General features: G+C 35.6%; 1 protein-coding gene and 1 pseudogene across 1 annotated transcript in view; one reads left to right on the top strand and one right to left on the bottom strand.

Annotated features, from left to right (window-relative positions):
• Positions 1–23,088, bottom strand: part of FHL5 (four and a half LIM domains 5) — a 49,230-nt gene extending 26,142 nt beyond the window's left edge. Inside the window, exon 1 of the mRNA XM_049771343.1 lies at positions 22,916–23,088. The gene's annotated coding sequence lies outside the window, so the exon portion shown is untranslated. The remainder of the gene's footprint in view (positions 1–22,915) is intronic.
• On the top strand, positions 13,518–13,636 carry LOC126007483 (uncharacterized; annotated as a pseudogene).
• Positions 23,089–23,758: the final 670 nt, after the last annotated feature.

Below are 23,758 nucleotides of genomic sequence, written 5' to 3'. Positions count from 1 at the left end.
ACAAATGATAAATACCATATTCTACTCAATTAAAAACCCTCAGAAAAACAACAAAACAAAAAGCCTCACTGAACTGAATTCCTGAATTTAAAAAGAAGAAGAAAAAAGATAAAACAGATTGTTACCAGAAATATCTGGAGGCTGGGACATTGTAGAGAGAATGATAACTAGTTAGATAAATATAGTTAGATATAGCTAGATAACTATAATTAATAATGTATTGTCCACTTAAAATTGTTGAAAGTAAATCTTAAGAATTATAAGAAAAGTAGAACTGTTTGTTAAGGTAGTATTATGAAATTTTGACAGATGATTATTTCACATGACCATTTAAGCATTTCACAAAGATTATATATGCATAATCAATATTTGTGGCACTTAGATCTAGTATAATATTATACTAGATTATCAATCACACTTAAAGTATTTAAAAATATTCAGTATTGTTTCTTTTGTTTTTTAATGTCTTTAGTTTTCTTAAAACTAATAGATAAGTGAGACTATTTTGAAATATACACATTTCTTTTTTAAAATTTTTAATAATATCTTTTATTTAAGCACCATGATACAAACAACTGTAGTTGGGTTTCAGTCACAAAAAGAACACCTCCCTTCACCAGTGCAACATTTTCACCACCAATTTCCCCCATCTCTCTACTCCCACAGCCTCTGCTTGTATATGAAACAGGGTATCTACTTCTCTCACTTATAACATTGTTTTGGTAGTTGCTAGTATATTATTTCTTAAACTGCACTCACCCCTCCTTGAGGCGTTTCTTTTGGAAAACATTTAGTCCCCTACTTACTTAATACAGAACTGTAATTATGTGATAAACTTAAGTTAATGATACTATTTTAAGAAAATACATGATGAGTATCCTCATAACACTCTAATCAACAATTTTTCATGACTGCATTTCCATGTAAATATCAAAAAAATATAAAAAAAGAGAAGAAAACCTAAAATTGACAGAAGAAATAAAAATTTTTAAATAGTTTGGTAACTACCAGAGGAATTTAGATTAAAAGTCTATATACAAAATAAAATACAAATCCAGGGACTTTTCACAGATGAATTTTATCAGTTTAAAGTAAAAAAAAAACAATATTTTTACTTAAAGAGATATTCAGACTATAATGAAAATGTCAACACATTATTAATATAAATAGGACACATGCTCGAAGTGTTGTTTGTTTTTTTAATATTTGTGTTTTAGGTGAGAGGGCTTCCATGTTTTTACTCAGGTTGCCTAAATTTAATGCAACAGTTTAAGGGTGCAGTATGAGAAAATGGTCAGGTCATCCTACCAAGCTTGGAAGGACTGCAAAACTGCATCCATCAATACTGGGGGAACCAGATTGTCTGAGAGATTGTTCAGAATCACTCATGTAAGGCTGTACCATAACCTTTACACTATCTCCTCAGCCAGCTCATTATATTTCTGATTCCATTAAAACTTTGATATCAAATCTTAAAATGTGGATAACAATCACAGGTTAATTATACTCAATAACTTTTTAGTAACTCAACTTTTTACCACAATGAAAAATAAAATTCAGAAACATTTAAAAAATGAATAATACCACAGAAAGTAGAGCTTATTCAACTACTGTGACTTTGAATTAACATTAAGAAGATGATCAGGGTATTTGAAATAAAGTAAGCCAGAGGAAGGATAAATACAGATGATATTACTTATATGTGGTATTTAGAAATTAAGAAATACAATGGTGGGGCTGAAAAAGTGGCGCTAGAGGTAAAGCTTCTGCCTCACAAGCACTAGCCTAGGATGAACCTCAGTTCTATCCTCTGGTGTCCCAAATGGTCCCCCCCAAGCCAGGAGCAATTTCTGAGCTCATAGCCAGCAGTAATCCCTGAGTGTCAATGGGTGTGGCCCCAAACCAAAACAAAACAAAACAAAAGAAATACAATGGTCTAATTGGTTGATATCTCAAGGTGCCAGGTATAGTGAGGAGAAGGAAAAAAATTTAATGGAAGAGGAGAAACACAAAACCTTTATTCTTTTTTATACTTCAAAGAAACCTGCAACAACAAATGCAGCTGTGTAGATTGAACAGGTGTTCAATACACTGCTCTTTATAGAGGTCTATATCAATGCTCTAATGCTTTTATCCAAAGAAACAGGTGCAAAATGAGTTTGGAAGCCAGGGACTCCCAATACAGTGCTCACTATAAGAATATTTTTGTTTCTAAATTTTAATATGTCTATAGTACCTCTTTAGCATCTTTGTCCACAGTGGTTCTTGGAGATAGAGGTTAGTTGCCTTAGTTTTACATTTCAGTGCTACGTCATATTAGACTCCAAATACAATTTTCAACATGGTAATGTCTTGACAAAATAATCTATCCATTTTTTATTATTATGCCTGCTATTGTGATCTAATATTTATGTCCAGAGACACAGTTGAAATAGGCAACCACATATCGTAGACATTTGCTACAGTCCCCTTTTATTGAGTATGTTTTTGCAATTTATTTTTCCAATTCAAGCTAGTTTACTATTATATCATAATATTCATATTGTCAGTTTGCTTTCAGGAAATGAATCTGGATGCTCCAGACAAGGGTTGACAATGATCCATGGTGTAGACTCCTTTTACAGTGCTAACAACCATATTGCTTAGTATTCTAGATGTGACAATCTATTCCTGGAAGCTTTTATTTAGCAACGTTTTTAACCTCACCTTGCCTAGAAACTGGAAAATTTCCCCCTTATGTGCCAGCCTCACATTTTTTTCTTTTTGTGCCACATCCTATAATACTCAGGGGTTACTTATGGCTATGGGCTCAGAAATAGCTCGTGGCTTGGGGGACCATATGGAAAGCAGGGAGATCAAACCAGGGTCCGTCCTAGATCGGCCACGTTCAAGGCAAACACCTCTGTGCTATCGTTCCAGTTCCATATCTTTTAAGCACTATGAACCATTCCACAAGGTTCAGTTCTTCAACTGCAACTTAAGAATCAATCTCCAATGTTTGTCTATGTGGGTGTGTGTATGTATGTATATGGTAGACACATGGAACAAAGGAACATGCAAAAAGATGTTAATGTTTAATGCAAAAAGATTAAACAGGTCTGTTTAATCTGTCTTGTACACTAATATCCGTATTATATATAGCCCCTGTTATATATAACCCCTACTCCCCTACTTACCACCTTACAAATCCTCTTCTATCCTCTCACCCTCTCAACCCTGATCTGTTATCTGTCCCTATTTAACCCTCTTTATCTTCAATTCTTAATTCCTCAGGAACTGGATCTTCCCCCCTGCCCCAGCCAGTTGCTAGCTGGCTCCCAAAATGAAAATACAACCTCCCAGTCTACCTAGTCTCAGCCGGGAAGAAGCTGCCACCACCACTCCTGCTTATTCGCCGTGTGCAGCCCCTTTTCTTCCATCTTCCCTCAATTTGGACTGCTGCTTGCTACTGGATTTGGCTCTGGAGAGCTCTCAGCTCGAGCCACTACCTGATCCCTGATTTCTGCATGCATTTCTCAGACTCCACAAGATCTAGGTGCGGGGTAAAACTGTAACCTGAATTTTATCTCCATCCCCTGAATATCTCCAAAACTGTAATGGGGTATTTATATTTCCTTTGTATATGTCTTTAGATGCATTTCCTTAATAGTTATAATTCTTAGTGTGTATTTCCATATGTAGTAGTAGCTATTCCCATCCCATATTTTGGATCTGCTTGGTAGGAAATTCTTGTAGATAAGTTTCTCTTGGAATCTGAGTTCTGGTTAGAACAAGGTTAAAGAGATTGTGTAAGTTGTTATTTTAGCCCTCATATGCACCAGTAGTATCAAGTGGTATTGTTCCTATTTGCCTGGGCACTTTAAAATAAGGAAAAACGTGTATAGAAAGAAGTTCTTATCTAAGAGGAATAGAAAGTCCTAAATTTTATTGTGCAGGGATGCCTTTCACCCTGAACATTTTTATAGTGACTCAACTTGGGCCTCAGTTGATTAGACATCAACTGTCCAACCCCAAATCTTTGAACCCTTCTTTGGAATCAGTATGGTTTTCTGCACCAGCACTAGGAATCAAACTTCCACCAGGGGAGGCCCTAATGCTGCCCTGGCATCGACTTGCTCTAGGGTAGGTTCATATGACTCCCTGACAACCAGAAAACAGCAACATTGACAGACATTCAGACCAATGATTCAGAATGTAGAATAAAATAACAGAATAAAATATCCAATGACAAACTCCCATGTATATGGGTCAATTAATCTTTTTTTTTTCTTTTGGTTTTTGGGCCACACCTGTTTGACGCTCAGGGGTTACTCCTGGCTATGTGCTCAGAAATCACCCCTGGCTTGGGGGGACCATATGGGACGCCGGGGGATCGAACCGCGGTCCTTCCTTGGCTAGCGCTTGCAAGGCAGACACCTTACCTCCAGCGCCACCTACCCGGCCCCTGGTCAATTAATCTTTGATAAAAGAGCCAATAACTTGAAATAAAATAAGGATAGTATATTCAATGGTTGGTATTGGAACAATTGGATAATCACTTGTAAGAAATTAAAGATCAATCTATATCTCACATCTTAGACAAAAGTCAATTCAAATTAATATTAAGATTAGACCTGACTCCATAAATTTCAGTGAGAAAAACATAAGCAGAATACTCAAAGACTTACACTTGAAAGAAGTCTTCAATAATAATAATAATAATAATAATAGCAAAAATATAGAATCAAGTCTGAATAAATAGGACTACATCAAACTAAAAAATTTCCATATGACAAAAGAAACATGGACTAAAATTATAAGGCAGCTAACTTAATGAGAGAAAAAAATTTTCACTCAACACATCAGATAAAGGTTTGATATCTAGGATATTCAAATTACAAAGGTTAGGTTCACATGACCTAAAAACGCAATCAAAAAATGGGGAAAGTAAATGAACAGACACTTCTCTAAAGATAATCAACAGATGACCAACAGGTACATGAAAAATTCTCATCATCACTTATAATTAGGAAAATCCAAATCAAGACAAAAATGAGACATCATCTAACACCAGTGAGAATGGCACATATCAAAAATACTGGGAACACTTTGTGTTGGCAGGGATGTAGAGAGAAAAGAATTCTTATCCGCTGCTGTTGGGAATTCTGCCTGATCCAACCCCTATCAACAACAGTATTGAGAGTTTTCATGGGGCCAGAGCGATAGCACAGTGGTAGGCACTTGCCTTGCAGGAGGCTGACCCAGGACAGAATTCTGTTTGGTCCCATATGGTCTCCCAAGCTAGGAGCAATTTCTGAGTGCATAGCCAGGAGTAACCCCTGAGCATCACTGGGTGTGGCCCCAAAACAAAATGCAAAACGAAAAAAAAAAAACCAAACCAAACCAAACCAACAAAACATACCCAACAGTACTGAGGGTTTTCAATAAACTAAGAAAAATGTGCCATATGATCCCCAATCCCACTTTTGGGTATCTATCCCCAGGACTCAAAACATACATCCGAAAGGACAGATGCACACCTCTATTCATTGCAGACCTAGATACAATAACTAAGAGTTGGAATCAACTTAGATGTCCAAAAACATAAGTGGATCATGAAGATGTAGTACATATATGTACAATGGCATACTACAAGCTGTAAGGAATGATGCAATTATGAAACTTTTGCAACATGGATGGAACTGAAAGATATGTTTAATGAAGTAAACCAGTAGAAGAAAGATAAACACAAAATGCCATCATTTAGATTTTGTATTTAGAATAACTGCATGAAGAAACATAATGATCTAAATGAGAGTTGTATCAAACCCTTGCTCCCAGAGTAGCGAGAAGAAAAAAAAAAGTAAGTGGAGAAGAAGAAATACAAATATGAAAGGATGGGGGCCAAGAGCCAAAAGGTCTCAGGTGCATTGGTGGAGTTATAGAGAGACAGTACTAGGGGTCAGAGAGATATCACAGTGGTAGGGCTTTTGCCTTGCACGTGGCCAACACAGGACAGACCCCAGTTTGATTCCCAGCATCCTATATGGTCTCCAGAGCCTGCCAGGAGTGATTTCTGAGCGCAGAGCTAGGAGTACCCCTGAGTACCTCGGGGTGCGACGCAAAAACAAAACAAAACCAAACAAAAAAGACAGAACTAAATAGCTAAGTTCAAGTTAACAACAGTGAAATTAAGAGACCACAAAACTGTAACAATCTAAACTTATAATGGGCCTGTTATATTGGCAGGCCTGGGGACAGGGGCTGGTGGTATAGGATGCTCTCTGAGAACATTGGTGGAGGGAGGTTGACACTAGTGTGAGATTGGCCCTGATTCAGCGTATGTCTGAAACAAAACTATAAAGGACTTTGTAAATTACATGGATTCAGTAAAATTTAATTAAAAAAAGAGAGAGAGAAAGAAAATAAGGTGTTGTCCTTGCATACTCTCCACCCAAATTTGATACTTGGCAACACCTATACTCCCCAGAACACATCCAGGAGTGATCTGTAGACAAAAACAGGAACAAGCCCCGAGCAGTGCCTCCACCCCAAACAACAAAATCCAAATGAACAATATCTAACTAAATAAGTATAGGCTAACAGGGTAGTTTAGGGGTTAAAGCATTTTCCTGAATGTCATCTTTCTGATCATTTTGATTCATAGTACTACATACAAAGAATAACCACAGAGCCAGAAATAGCTCTTTAACCCCATTCTGTGTAGTCCAGGCAGAATAGACTCCAATATAAATTTCAATGAAGTGGTGGCACAAGCGGTAAGGCATCTGCCTTACCAGTGCTAGCCTAGGAAGAAACTGTGGTTCGATCCCCGGTGTCCCATATGGTCCCCTAAGTCAGGAGCAATTTCTGAGCTCATCGCCAGCAGTAACCCTTGAATATCACCACTGGGTGTGGCCCAAAAACCAAAATAAAAATAATTTAATGAAGAATCTGTATATTTCATCATATTTACTAAATAAAATAAAGCCTTATAAAGTATTGCAATATACACAATAAAGCATTGATAAGATTTATTTAATTCACAATTAAAATATAGCAAAAATAATAAAAAAGCGATGTATTCAATGTAATTTTAAAAACTATAGAAAGCATTATAGTGGAACATTTAATGTACTTATTGAACTTAGTGTGCATAAATATATACTTATATTTATACACAGATATATAATTCTTCATTTATAGTGAGTAATACATGCTTGGTACCTGATATAGTGCAGTGCAACTTTAACTAGAATTACTTAAAATTTTTTTTGAAGAAATAAAAGGAACAAATCATTACTTCCTTTTATTGAGGTGGTCACATCTGGCTATGATCAGGGTTACTTCTGCCTATGTGCTCAAGAGACCACAAGGGACCACATGGAATGTCAGAGATCAAATCTGGTTCAGCCAGCCTCATACAAGGCAAGTGCCTACCCTCTGTATTATATAATTCTAGTTATTATTTTCTAATGTTGATAGATTATGTAGACTGTTACATGAGAAGAAATTTCAATTGATTCAATCGTCAAAAAAGGACATAATTTATTCAGATATTGAGGTGTTACACAGCCATAGTGTCAATCCGGTCCAATCACAGGAAAACTGATAGATAAATTACACAGTAATCCACAAGCTCAGTGAGCCTAAACAGCAAACAGAAGGTTCAACTAATAGCAACCACAGCCCTAAATCCTTAGACACTAATTTTAGTAACACCATCGACAAATACCAATCATTTTGAATTAAGCCATGTTAATCTAAATTTTGATCATTTCATTTGCCTTTGTGTTGTAGCAACCAAAATGAAGTGCAATTGTTTATGCCTGCATGAACTTTGGCTATGGTGGTGGGTGGGAGATTGAGGACACTTGTATAGGGCAAGTCACTCTGGTGGTGCAACTGGTGATTGAAACTTGAGTGCCTTAAAATACTGTATATTGTAAACAACTTGATAAAAACTGGAAACAAAATAAAATATATTAACAACAGTCAACTTAGAACACAGGAGGTACAAGAATTTTTTTTCCTGGGTATATGGTGCCTGAACCCATGTCACCCTCCCATATCTTCACCCTAAATTTGGACTTTACTGTTTTCATACTTTCATGCTGGTATGTGTACTGGGGCACTTTCTGCCTTAGGAAAAAACCCACGCTATCTTAGGAAAAACTAAATCTCTCTTGAATGCTTTACTTTCCCTTCCCATTTTCAGTTTCTAAATAAAAAATTTTACTTTAAAAAAATGACAATGAAAAAATGAATAAATTCATGGGATTATTTCAACCTATGAACCAAAATAAGAATCATGTCAAGGACTCAAAAAAGATATTAAAAAATGAACAAACCAATGACAAACAATACTAAATACTTGTATAGATACAATTCAAAAGAGAGAATCCAAATGATAAATCAAATAAATTGCTCTCAGTTTCATTTACAGTTAAAGAGTTTGACAAAACAAGCATACAAAAAAAGTCTAATTTACCGGTAATACTTTATTAAAATATGCCATGCTTGAAAACAATAAAATTATACAGATTTTAAATCTAACACATCTAAGGATTTTATAATAGTAAGATTTGTCAATTGAATTCCAAAATTAAAAGTATTAAGATAATGTATTACAACTAGATAAAAGGAAAAAATGATATATAAGAGGATCAAATTTCTCTTGATTTCTCTCTCTTTCATATTCACAAAATTTTGTAAATTGAGAGGCTGGAGTGATAATACAGCCGTAGTGCATTTGCTTTGCACACTGCAGACTCTGGACAGACCCAGGTTCAATCCCTGGTATCCCATATAGTTCCCCGAACGTGCCAGGAGCTATTTCTGAGTGCAGAGCCAGGAATAAGCCCTGAGCACTGTGGATGTGACCCCCACCCCACCAAAAAAACAATAAAAAAAAGAATTTTGTAATTTGATACATAAAAAACCATTTTAGATTAATAGGAAAACATTCCAGTAAATGGCACTTTGGCACTTTAATAGTTGTTAGTTACAAAACAAAACAAAACAAAACAAACAAACGAACAAACCTATTTTACATCATAGCCAAAGCAACTTAATCAATGAATAGCAAAACTTTTTTTTTTTTTTTTTGGTTTACACCCGGCAGTGCTCAGGGGTTACTCCTGGCTCCATGCTCAGAAATCACTCCTGGCAGGCTCGGGGGACCGTATGGGATGCTGGGATTTGAATCAATGACCTTCTGCATGAAAGGCAAATGCCTTATCTTCATGCTATCTCTCTGGCCCCAGTAAAACTTAAGATTATGGGAGGTATGTATAGGAAAAGTATACTAAAAGTTGCAAATACATATACCATACATATAAATGTAGATAATTTAAATAGAATTACTGAAAGTAATTATTAAGAGTGTAAATATGGGGCCAGAGTGGTGGCACTAGAGGTAAGGCTTCTGCCTTGCCCGCGCTAGCCTAGGACGAACTGCGGTTCAATCCCCTGGAGACCCATATGGTCTTCCAAGCCAGGAGCAATTTCTGAGTGAATAGCCAGGAGTAACCCCTGAGCGTCACCGGATGTGGCCCAAAAACCAAATAAAATAAAATAAAATAAAAACGACTGCAAAGATTCAGCACAAGATATCAGATTACCAAATGATGTTTGCCCTATTTAACTGGCAGAGGGGGCCGGAGAGATAGCACAGTGGTAGATGTTTGCCTTGCATGCAGAAGGATGGTGGTTCGAATCCTGGCATTCCATATGGCCCCTGTGCCTGTCAGGAATGATTTCTGAGCAGAGAGCCAGGGTAACCCCCTGAACGTGCCGGGTGTGAACCAAAAACCAAAACCAAAACAAAACAAAGAAACAAAACTCAAAAAAACGTTTTAACTGGTAAAGAATGCAATTATATAGTCATAAATAAATAAATTGGAATGAAAAATAAACAATGGAAAAAAGTACAAAAGAGGAGAAAAATCAATTTACTTAGTGAAATTTGAACTGATTTGCTGTTCAGAAAAATCATATAAAGTACATTTATGTTCAGAAGGTCAGAAAAAATGAATCTAGCAATATTAAATACTAGTGATTAAAGGGGCATCACTAACTTACATACTGAAAGCAGGAATGAAAGATGAATGAATACAATCTCTCCATTAAATTACTCTCATTATATTGTAAAGTTGAACATGTGCCTTTCATAAAATTCAGCAATTTAAACTCTAACTGTGTTACTCAGTAAATCTTTCAGTATCAGGTACAAGAGTTCTCTCACAGCAACATAATTTATATAGACAGAACAAGAAAATTTGCAATGTATCAAAGGGAAAATTTATTTGTATTTGATATGACATAGCACCATAAAGCAATATAAAACATGAGTTAACAATTACCTTTTCACAGAATTAAATGAAACCATTTTTAAGAGAGTAAATATGCCAGAATGCCATTTTCACAAAGTTCAAAAATAAACTAGAATATGATTTAGAACTACAACAAATGCCTTTATTATATGTTAATGTTACTCAACATGTTCCTAATTATACTTAATATATAAAAATGGTGCCAAAGGAGCTTTTTAGTGGAGTTCATGTCTTGTGAATATAAAGACTTATTTGCATATATCCCCAGCATCACACATACACAGAAATAAAAACATAAAGATTGATAAACATGAAGTACAGAGCGATTCAACTCAGATTATCTAGATTGGGGAATTAAATGGACAATTAAGAAATTGTAATGAGTTTTTTGTATTCAGAAAATCTTTGTTGTCTTGTTTTCTTAACCTTTGATTTCTTAAGCCAAATCAGAAATGCTTTTCTATACATTTATGTCTTTTGAAGACTTTTAAAACTTGGATTTTATTTAATGGATGGGTGATAAGTAAAGGTAATATATATTCAACCATCCTTTCACTCTTTTATCAACAGAGAAATCTCAGTGGGTATCAGAAAGTATATCACATGTGAATGGTGACCAGAAAAATGCCCAAACGAGAGGTCTGGAATGCTTGTGAGCTGAATTAAGGATTGACTGCTGAGAAAACAGTTTTCGATAAAGGCAATAGGATAGGGAGACCATACATTTTTTTTTCTCAATAGTCAGTCAACATGAAAGTGTTTACTGCAAGGCATGTGACTCTAATATACATAGCCTTCAGACATGGGCATTGTGACAATTAAAGAAATCTTGTATGTCATTATTTTCCTCATGTATCACAAATTTAGGAAGTGAGAGGACTTTTATTTCATATAATAGAACTGGAATACTCTGGGATATAATGGATATCATTTGGGCCCAGTTTTCAAGAATAACACATTATTGCTCTGTTTGGAGAATTTTATGCATGAAGGAATGAAGTAACCATATGGTCTTTGATCTAATTATTAATTATAAGTTACTAACTTAAATGTATTGCCACTTTTTAAGGGGGCATAATGGGCAGGCATACTCAGCAATACTCTGGGATTACTCTTGCTCTATGATCAGGGATCACTCCTGAATATGCTGGACCAACATACATGGTGCAGAGGATAAACCCCATGTGAGATGCTTGCAAGTCAAGCACCGTACATTCTCTATTATCTCACTGGTCCTCAATAGCAGCTTTTAGCTTACTATCAAGGCAGGTAATGCTATGTGAAATCATCACATTGCTGACATATCTTAACATAAGGACATAGTATTTAAAATTATTTCTAATACAGATCTGTAACTTTTGCTTAAAAAAAACAAACATGGAACCCCAGAGTCACTACCTTTACACTTTTGTAAAAGTGCATTGTTACTTAAATTTTTCTGAGAATTTTGGCTTGATTTTCATTTGGTTATTCAAAGATTCACTCATCCTCTATAAATGAATCTTTGCTCATCTGGGAGTGCTGCAGGTCTATTTAATTGCCCAGTTGGTCTTTCATTAATTTTTCAGAATTGTCTCTGCTTTTTTATTTTTTATGGAAAGAATTTGGAAGAATTTTAGAATTTACATGGTGCAAGGAATATTAAAATACTCTTAGAAAATGCTAGTTTGAAACTTAACTGATACACCGAGCTTGGAGGGAGACAGAAACTAGATGAATAAATTTAATTATAACTATATTAATAACCTCACTTTGGTCATATTTCCATTAAGAATTGTAATTAGAATTGTTGCTTTGAGGGTCGATGGTTGGATGGGAGAGAGGGGAAAGGGACTGAGGACCAGCCAAAATCATTTGGGAGCTTTGTTGAACAAGAATTTTGTTCTATTAAGGGTTACTGAAGCCATTTATAATGCAGCCTCCTCTTCTGTTAAGAAAATTGTTTCATTTTCCTTTGCTCCTTTCTTGCCTGTATCCAACACAGGTGTTTATTGGGTATATATACCATTTTTAAAATAATCGATTACATCTTAGTTCAGTGGTTCCTGCCCTTCCTAGCCTATATTGCTTGCGGTCCATAGTGAAAACTGAAAAAAAAAATGTATTTCTTATACTTTTTTATAAAAACATAATTATTTCTGTTACATGTTTTGGGTTCTATAATGATAAATTCACTTACTTGTTGAAGGTGGGTGGGAGAGAGATTATTTTCCAAAATCCCTTTCACAGAGTTTAATAAAATTCTTGCCCAGATTCTTATCATCATCTCCCTTCCCTGGCCAAAAAAAAAAAGAACTACAAAAAACCTCATAAATGTTTTTCATTTGGCTTTTAGGTAGTCTAAATTCTATGACTTAGCATAGAGACCACTGATTGAATAATTTCTGTCTCTTTCTCTACCTTGCACTGCCTAAAGCACACACTCACACTGATTTAGCTGCTGCTAGTGACACCCTTTACTTCCAATATGTCTTACCATTATGTCTGAGTTTTTACATGTGATTTTTCTTCTGAAATCTCTAAGGTCCTTCTTGTTATCTATGTGTTGCATTCCTAACTTTTCTAGGGTTTTCTCATATCTCAAATACCATAGTTGTTTTTTTTCTCAGAATCATGCATTTGTCTATTTTTCTGTCACATTTTAATAATTTCTTTTGTTTTATATATGTCTGTCACGTAATTGTTAGTCACTGAAGAATAAGTATGTTGCCTCCTTTGCATCTCAGATCCTAGTAACATAGGAGCTCAGAAAATTCTTCATGACTTATGAACAAATGTAGGGGGATATTTTCTGTTCTCTAAAGATGGGGAGTCAGGACAATTCATGATAAAATCATAAAGCAAGATTCTTTGAACATAATAAAGAAATATATCCTAAAATATAAAAAAATTAAGAATCTGTATGCTATGTACTCACTTGAATAGTGAACTAATTTATATCTGTCCTAGCAACACCGAACATAATACAAAAAAAAAAAAAATAAAGTTTGGAGAACTTTAGGGTCCCTTAAAAGTGCCACCAGGGCATGGAGTCTTTTACATTTCAATGTCAGTAGCTGAAGAAGGCAGCTAGAGTATTCCTGAATACTAGTTAAGGAATGTATCAAAGCAGCAACAAAAGTAGGTAATTAATCTCTTATAATTATGAAGGGTTTTTCTCTGAAATAAGGGCATAAATAAGATCCATTAAGAATTCTCCAATTGGTCTACGGCCATACCACCCTGAACGTGCTTGATCTCATCTGATCTGGGAAGCTAAGCAGGGACGGGCCTGGTTAGTACTTGGATGGGAGACCGCCTGGAAATACTGGGTGCTGTAGGCTTTAAAAAAAAAAAAAAAAACAAAAAAAAACGGGGGCTGGAGAGATAGCATGGAGGTAAGGCGTTTGCCTTTCATGCAGGATGTCATCGGTTCGAATCCCGGCACCCCATATGGTCCCCCCTGTGCCTGCCAGGAGCAATTTCTGAGCCTGGAGCCAGAAATAACCCCTGAGCACTGCCAGGTGTGACCCAAAAACCACAAAAAAAAAAAAAAAAAAAAAAAGAATTCTTCAATTGTTTGATCATGTACCTCAATTCTCTATAAGAAGATGTAGAAGATATAGTCTTTTCTGTCATTTCTAGAAAAATCATGTCCTTACTAGAATTGCGTACTTTGTCTTCTAAAATCTATTATGTAGCAATAGTGTTGCTTGATTGATACCTTTTTGCTTTTATCTCAAAAACGTATTGTTGGGCCACAGTGATAGCACAGTGGGTGTTTGCCTTGGCTGCAGCTGACCCGATGTCAATCCCCAGCAGCCTATTTGGTCCCTTGAGACTGCCAGGAATAATTTCTGAGTGCAAAGCCAGAAGTAACTTCTGAATGCCACCTTCTGTGGCCCCCAAACAAACAAACAAACAAACAAATTGTTGTTTTGGGTCATACCCAGCAGTGCTCAGAGATCACTTTGGCAAGCTGAAGGGAAAATACTGAGTGCTGGGGATCAAACCCCACCCCCCTTTTAACAGGCAGAAAACTTAGCTAAAAAGCAGGGCCCTGTGACAAACACAGAACTTTGCTAAAAGCAGGTAGCCTTGAGAAATAAATGTAAACATTTAAGATTTAAGGCTTGTAAGACACAGAAGAGCAACAAGCAGAGAACTATGCTAAAAGCAGGCAGCCCTGAGAAATAAATATAAACATGTAAGATTTAAGGCTTGTACAGAAACAAAGAAAGCACGGAATTTTGGTCCTGGGAAACTGAGTCTAAATTATGAAGTTCCCGTTATCTGTACATTCCGACCTGCCTGAGATGGGTTCCATTAACAGTGCACCCCGGTTAGATGGAGATGGATCCCATTATCTGTACACCATCCTACTTGCTGATAGTTCTTGATATCTGGACAATATAGACTGTTCAATGTATCCATTTCCTATCGACATATTTACGAGCAGAACTGTGCCCACAAAAAGTATATAAGCCGGGCCTTGAGTTTCAATAAACGGAATTGGATTCAGATTTGGCTGGAATCCTTTTCCCACTTTTATCTGTCTCCTTGTCTGTCTTTATCTTTGTGTTTGCGCGATTTCCCTCCAAGGAAGAATAACCACATCTTAATTGGCGTCCCTGCAAGCAGGGGCACCCACACTGTACTATCACTCCAGCCCATAATTGAGATGCTTGAGTGGATTGTACAAAATGAAGAGTTAAATGTGATCAATGAAAAATATCTTTTAAAATGTATCTAAATTGCACTAGATGAGAACTATTCTATAGAATAAATGGTATCAATTCAATTTCTATAGGAATTTAGAATATCAGTAAATATGGTATCTTTTTAGTTCCTTTTTCATTTTTTTTCTGAATGGTTCTGAGGATACAGTTGTGTTGAACTCTCTCTCTCTCTCTTTATGTTTAGTTATTTATTATAAACCAAGACAAAACATACTGGGAAGAGTGTTGGTTTAGAAATCACCAACTGTTCCTTCTTATACAGTTTACTTAAACACTGTCATTGTACTTCTTCACTGTTCTGAAAACATTTCTCTATCTTTCTATCCTTTACTATGAAATGAGTAATTATCAGTTATTTATTAATTCCATTTAAGCATAAGTAAGATGTATGAATAAAAAATCGTGCTTAAGATCACTGTGAAGATTTGATGTGGTTAAAAATGTGATTATAACTATGGTTCCCATTTTGAGGAGGAAGGTTCTTTTCTTCCCCCATCAAACACAACTTTTTAAAAACTCAACAATTTTAAAAATAACTTAAGCCATGCTTTTAAACCATTAATCAAAAATAACTTGAAACAAGCATCAGAGAAATGTGATGGAATGTTTGATATCAGTCTCTAGAGACACATTTGCAAGCCAGTTTGTTGAAAGCTGAAAGGTCAAATAACAATTCTTCTGAGACCGATGATCTACTCTCCCATGAAAAATAAAATAGCTGACTAGATCTTTTCCATTGGGTTAATCTAATTTGTTCTGTGGATTATAACAAGATTTTAAAAGTGCTTTGTATGATTTTCATGGAGGAATTATATTTAGAATCATACCATTAAGGAAGCTATTAGTAAAATAAAGGTTATAAATAGTTCATGGTAATGTATATTAATTAGATTTAACAAACATTAGAGTATTTAAAAAGTAAAAGGTAAAGCTTTAATTTTCATTGATTTTTCTTCACTGTAGTACAAGAAAAACTTTTTAAACAATGGTTTGGGCATAACTATAGAGCACGTGATACATGAAAAATCTCAGGTGCCTAGCAAGATCTACAGAATAAGGATCTAAACATACAATAATGGCATGATTCCTAAACACATTAAACTTCGAGATGAAAAACTGGAATTCACTCCTATTTAAACCTGAGGAAAAAAATGAACTTTAGTCTGAGATTCGTTGCAGGGCAACTGTCTTAAGAGTTTTTATCTGGTTAAAGTAAATTAACAAGATGGCAGTTTGAAGCAGGTATCATGGAGAGAAGTGAGAACCATTAAGGAGGGAAACCTAGGGGCTGGAGCAATAGTACAGTGGTAGGATGTTTGCCTTGCATGCTGCCAACACAGGAAGGATCTAGGTTCAATTCCCAGCATCTGATATAGTCCCGGAGATTGCCATGAGCAATTTCTAAGTGTAGAGCCAGGAGTAACCCCTGAGTGCTGCTGGATGTGACCCAAAAACAAAAACTAAAACAACAACAACAACAACAACAACAACAACAACAAAAAGTAGGGAACCTTGACAGAACTTGTTTATTCTTGGAACATATTAATTGAAATGTGGAACTGGAAAAATAATATATAGCAGGTAAATTGCTTATCTTAAACTTGGTCAATCTGAATTTGATCCCCAATAATACATATTGTTACCAGTATTAATTCTTTAGAATAGTCAGAAGACCTGAGAACCACTGAATGTGGACCATGCTCCCTAATAATAAATAAATAGAGGACTGGAAGGATTTAATTTACAAACCTCAATTTATGACTTTAGTAAATGGTTGGGTCATTTACTGTATGTGTATTTGGGGTTGAGGGTAGGAAAAAATGGCTTCAGTTTGGGTTTGAAATGGTAAATTTTGAAAGATAGTAAGGCAGTAAAATATAGCTCTTACCATAAGTTAGGGTTCAAAAGATGGCCAGTAAACCCATATAAGTGAGTTTGCATTTTGAAAGGGATTTTAGGGAAAATTTATTACAGAATTTTAGCTGGCTTGCTAGTGACATCACTACCTTTGTTAGTGTTGTGAAGTTCACATCTATTCTGGGAATTCCTATAATCATAGACAATTAAACATAGATTCTTGACTCAAAGAAAGTACTGAGCTCAAGATGAATATTTTGAAGTTTAAGGTAGCATTTCAGTGATCACAGTAAGAGGCATCAAAAGGGAGTCATTCCATAGAGCAATAGAGAACCGAGCAACATTTTAGCTTTACCCAAGAGGTGCATCGCTGCATGAGTTCAACTGAATGAAAATCTAAAATTTAGAGAAACATAAAGAAAAATTTTCAAAGGGATGAAATAGAATACAGCACGCAGAATAGGAGATATATAAATTCCCACGGATATAATCCAAAATATTTTTAACAAAAGAAGCATTAGGGAATGAGGGAACTGGAAAGCCTGTCTAGAGTATAGGTAGGGGTGGGGTGGGGTGGAGGGAGATTTGGGGCATTGGTGGTGGGAATGTTGCACTGGTGAAGGGGGGTGTTCTTTACATGATTTAAACCTAATCACAATCATATTTGTAATCAAGATGTTTAAATAAAGATATTTTAAAGAAGCATTAGGACAATATGGCCCATTCTCAAAAGAAGGAAAATCATATTTCAATATTGATCTGAGTCAAATGTTGAATCAAACAATGTAATATACTTTTCCTTTTATAGAAGTTCCTGAAGTATTTCTTGGAGAACTGACTTGAACGGTCATGAATTCCTTTAATTTGTTTGAAAATCTCTTTATTCACCTTTTAACTTGGTAACCTAGCTCTTTAGAGTATACTTGGTGGTCAGATATTTTCTTTTAGTACTTTGTCTTGTAGAGCTCTGTGAAGTATCTACTGTGATATTAAAAGGGTTCCCTTATATGAAAATCTGCTTTTCTCTTGCTGTTTTTTAAGGATCTTATCTAAAATTTTTGCTAATTTAATTGTAATGTGTCTTGATGGTTTTAAATTTATTTTTGTTGGAACACTTTGAGTTGGATCTGGGTGTGACTTATCTCTCATCTGTGTTAAGTTTTAATATTTCTTTAATAGAGATCTTCCTCTTTCTTATCTTTCTGACCTTATATGGTATGAAAGTTGTTCTTTTAAGTGATCCCATAAATTTCTTATATTCATGAACTTTTTGTATGGTTTTCACTGTTAGCTTTGTGTTCACTAATTTAATTTTTGGATTCCTTCATGTAGATTCTTTCATGTAGAATTCTTTTATGATATTTTTTTTTCTGTTCATTTTTGGGCTAGGTCCAGCAGTGTTCAGACTTCTTCATAGTTCGTGTTTAGGAATTAGTCCTAGAGGACCATTTTGAATATATGGGATTTAATGTGGATCTGGTGTATAAGGCAAGCTATTTGCTATACTCTATTCCTGCCCTCCACCCACTGTATTTCTTTAAGATTAATTATTAATTTCATTAGCACTGTTATTTCCAAACTATATTCAAACTTTCTCTCATCCTTTTTCTCTGCTGAAGTTCTCATCCATTGATTTCCTCATTCTAGTCAGCATAATTTGGACTGTTGTTTTGAAGGCTTGACTAGTTTGCATTGTTCTGTTGCAATAGGAATTTTGAGATAAATGTAATATATGTTAGTATGAGCTAATATATATTATATAATAGTTAAATATATAGTATATAACTACATATATAGTATATATATTTATCTCAAAATTCCTATTGGAATTTTATATATACATATACATATATGTATATATGCATGTATGTGTATATGTATATATGTATACATTACATACATGTATATTTATGTAATGAGCTCTTCCATCTTTCCATCATGTCTATTGCTCCTTGGGGACCTGGACTAGGGTCAAAAACCTGTGTTGAAGCAAAACAGGGTCATTACAGAGATTTAGATGAAGTAAATATTCAAAGGTATCCATGGGAGAATTTAGAAGGTCGGGGCAGTGATCTAAAGCTCAAGGTTACCAGTACTAGCTGTCACAGGCTTCTGTGGTGTTGTAGACTTGGTCAGAGGCAGATGACTCATAACAAGGTAAACTGAGTCCCATGCTCTGTTGGTGCTGGAGTATACAGTCTAGGATGGCAGGGAGTAAAAGTCTAGCTGGCCACAGGATGCTGTGAGAGATGCTGTGAGGAGTCTCCAGTATCTCTATTTATAGGGGTTGCAGCTCAATTGCTAGCAGTCAGATGTGGGCTGGCAGAAATGTGGGCTGTTAGTTTACAAGGAGAAAGAAGAGCTACTAATACCTGTCTCTCAGCACCCCAACCAGTAATTTGCTTGGGGCTGTTGAAGCACTAAGAGACTTACTTGCCTTAGGGTCTGATGGAGTGTGAGTTCCAATCAATCTGACTCCCTCCCCCCCCCCCCCGCCCACCCCACCCCCATCACTGTTAGAATCCAGGTTATGAGGTCATTAAGAAGGCACCTAGCTAGGATTTTGATCCTTTTATGCCTAACAGATTCTTGTCTTCCCTTCTAGTAAAAATTGTTTGAATAACAGGTGTTAAACTTAATCCTCCTATGCTTCCCAAGAAAAATTTCCTGTTGTGTATGTAAATATTTTAGGGGATTATTATGTTACTGACCCTACCCTGATCCGGTGATTGTTCCCTACCCTAGGGTGTGACCTGGCATTCTGCCCCACCCTAGGGTGGTACCTGATTCTGCTTTCACCATTGGGTGGTATCTGATCCCATCATTGGGTGGTACCTGATTCTGGGGGATAAAAACAAGGGTCTGTGGAATGCGAGGGTTGGTTGGCTGGAACTGAGGCTGAGACCTTGGACTTCGAATAAAGCTAATATTTCCACAAGCCTGACTGTCTGTGAGCTGTTTACCCGCTGTTTCACCTCAGAACCGTCGGCTAGACAGGGTGGCAGACGCGTGCTCCGAGCTGGAGGAGAAAGACCTCATCTTCCATCCCTCCATCGGTCAACCTCTTCAGGGGCTGAATTGCAACAATTTCCAAACCTTAATAATTTTCTCCAGAATTTTGCCCCAAGGTGGGATTTCTTTCTAAGTAAAGCATCTCTGCAATTTGTCTGCATGCTGATCTTTTGTCCTTTATTGCAGAAGCTTCACTTGTCAGGGTTTTGGATGAATTTCTGTATATATTTAAGCTTTAAATCTTCCCCTTTACATTCTAATCTTCCCACATGTTGGTGTAAGGAATTGAGGGCCTAACCAGAAATATAAAGGAAGATCCTGCTGGGGCTTCTATTCTGTATATAGTGCTGAGGCTTAATTATCCTTCACCTTTGTTTTCTAAATTCTACTTTACATAAAGAAATTGTTCTGCACTTGAATCATTTCTATTTTTTTTTTTTTTTTTGGTTTTTGGGCCACACCCGCTGATGGTCAGGGGTTACTCCTGGCTATGCACTCAGAAATTGCTCCTGACTTGGAGAACCATATGGGACTCTGGGGATCAGGGATTGAACCAAGGTCTGTTCTGGATGGGCTGCGTGCAAGGCAAATGCCCTTCTGCTAGGCTTCCTTGTTCACTTTGGCCCTGAATCATTTCTATTTTCATGACACATTGCCAAGAATAAGCATGCTACAATTAACTTCCATCTTTGGATAAAATCCTTGACTATGTATATAACATATATATATATATATGCACATATAAAACTGTAATAATAAAATAAATATTACATATAAACCTTAACTTTTTTTTAGATGGGGACAATTTACAAACTGCTTAGGCATACTTTCACCCTGTCTTTTAAAGATTTGGAGTGCACACTGAATCCAGTATATGTCAGATGCTGGAGTATAAAATTTGGTGAAGAGCTCAAAATAAAAACCACAGAAAAAAATGGATAGATTTAAGACCCTTAAAATTTGTCACTGAAAAATCAGTCTACAATTTTCTCTTTTCAATGAAAATAATCTATTGAATGAACCAGGCTAAAGGATAACTGTGATCCCTAAGTGGTTGGATGTAGAGATAGACAAATGTTGCAGTTGCTCATTGTAGAGAGATTAGAAGTTAGGAAGAAGTCTTTCTCTTCCTCTTCTCAGCCTTTTCTAGGGTAACAGAAAGTAGCCAAGAAGAAGTACAATGGCCAGAAAAGATTATAAGAACATGGAAATGAAGTTTAACTTTCATCTGATTCAATACTTCCCATGTAAACCCTTGAACTGAGTATTTGATAAGTCAGTTCTACAGAGATGATGCTTTCTAAATTGAAACAAAAATATCTATTTGTTCTAGACAAACATTTATCTTCAATATTATAATATAAAGTAGTTTCACTAAGAACCCAAATTAATACAGCTCAACTCCAAATTTTGTTGGCATGTATGATAAAAATGAGACAAAGTCATAACATTTTCCTATACATGGATGAACATGGAATCTATTATGCTGAGTTAAATAAGTCAGAGGGAGAGAGATAGACGCAGAATAGTCTCACTTAAAAATAAGACATTTTTGCAATAATTCTCAGAGACAAAAGAGATGAGGGCTGGGAGGTCCAGCTCACGATATGAAGCTCACCACAGAGTGGTGAGTGCAGTTAGAGAAATAACTACACTGACAACTATCATAGCAATGTTAGTACTTGTGTGAAAAAAATTTTTTTTTTTATTTTGGTTTTGGGCCACACACAGTGATGCTCAGGGGTTACTTCTGGCTATGCAATCAGAAATTGCTCCTTAGGGGCCGGTGAGGTGGCGCTAGAGGTAAGGTGTCTGCCTTGCAAGCGCTAGCCAAAGAAGGACCATGGTTCGATCCCCCCACATCCCATATGGTCCCCCCAAGCCAGGGGCAATTTCTGAGCTCTTAGCCAGGAGTAACCCCTGAGCATCAAATGGGTGTGGCCCAAAAACAAAAACAAAACAAACAAAAAAAAATTGCTCCTGACTTGTGGGACCATATGGGATGCTGGGGATCGAACTGAGGTGTGTCCTGGGTCAGCTGCGTGCAAGGCAAACGCCTTACTGCTGTGCTACTGTTTTGGCTCCTTGTGTGAAATTTTAATGCATATACTTACCTATAAAATTTTAGAATGTATACATAAAATAGTGTGGATATGCAATAAAAGTTAAAATAAAATAAAAGCTAAAAATGGCAAAATTTTTTTTGATATTTTATATATAATAATTAATGAATCATTTTTATCCTCACATTTATAAGCTCCAACTTGATAGCTGAGGGGATTCAATTTTGGTTTGAAATGGATTATGACACTATTTAGTAATAGTGTCTGACTAAAATAATAAGAAAGATAAACATGTAAAATATATGCTTTTGCCTTTTAACACTATTTCAGATTCTAGGAGCAATGCTTTTAATTTATATGTCTACTTGTATAAGATGTAAATACATATTCATATACATAATAAATACATAATAATTACAAATCTAACTCAACTGTAGAAAAATCTAAGATTCTGAATTATTTTTATTTATATGCTTGTTTTGGAAAGTAGGATTTTTCTTGAAAACATAAATCAACTCACTAACTCATTTAAATACGTAAAGAACTTCAGATTGTGCTCTGGAAATATAAATTTTATAAAGACCCTGTGACAAATTTACTCATTTAAATAAAAACATAAAATCATTTTATGAGTCAAATTATGCCTTTGTGTTTAAAATGATCTTCAGGATTCCTTTTCTCACTGAATTCTGAATTTCTGAATTAAAAACCATTTTTTAGAACATCTGTAAAAACACCTTAATTCCTTCATACAAATAGCACAGAAAAAGTGTGGTACATAAAATGTGACAACCATTGGTTAATTTCAGTACAACATTTCAAGTTATATGCTAAGTAAAAAGTTTCATCTTAAAGTTACTAAAACTTTTCTGACAATCTCTCATACTTAAAAGTCCAAAGAAACACAAATACCACATATCACATACACATAAGCACTGGAAACAATACTCACGTTTGTTTAAAGTTGCGGCTTCTGTTATTTAAATAGTATTAAGATGAAATATATTGTCCTCTAACAGATAAGATATACAACTCCAGAAGAAATATTGCTAACAAGTATATAGTATATAATAGTCATTTCCTATTAAAGATTTTTCAACTTTGTGAAGAAAATTAGAAGCGTCTTCCCATCTTGGGCTTATAGCTGAAGAAGCACTTCTTGCCAATTTTTACTTAAAATCATGAGCAACAAATCCTCTACAGGATATCCTTAAAGGGAAATCCTTCCAGGATTAGTATGTTAAATATCTGGATATGGTCCAAAAAGTTAAAATGCTCAGATTTCAGAAACTGCTGACTAAACTGATTTAAGGTCATACTTATACTTAACATTTTCTATAAAAAATGGTGTATTTTATTGATAAATTTCCTTTTTTTTTTTCTTTGCTTTCTGTGTTTATCAGAAAGCTTTTTTTTTTTTTTTTAACCTTATTACAAATGATTGAACTACAGAGCTTTTCCTTTGAACTTGCTGGGAAGATGAGGCCCCAATTTCTCACCTGTTTAATTCTTGGTAGGCAGAGATATGAGTAAGTATGTGTGGCCTCTATCATTGCCTTACTGAAAAGTTCAGAGACGTTTGCAGCCTTGGATTTCACTAGGATGACTCAAGGTAGTTTACTTGCTTTTTGCCTTTGCATTTTCCACTTTGGTCTACTTCCCTTATGAGCTGGCAACAATTGTTATGTCATGCCCATCATAGGTGGATGACTTCATTGGGACATAAACTCATTCAATCTTTTAAAGTCTCCAGTTTAAAACAGGAAAATAACCAGGGATTTCAAGAACTAAATTT

Source organism: Suncus etruscus, chromosome 4 (assembly GCF_024139225.1).
Source record: "Suncus etruscus isolate mSunEtr1 chromosome 4, mSunEtr1.pri.cur, whole genome shotgun sequence".
In the NCBI taxonomy this organism is placed as follows: domain Eukaryota; kingdom Metazoa; phylum Chordata; class Mammalia; order Eulipotyphla; family Soricidae; genus Suncus; species Suncus etruscus.
The sequence above is the reverse complement of the archived record's forward strand: the minus strand, read 5'-3'. Positions and strand labels throughout refer to the sequence as shown.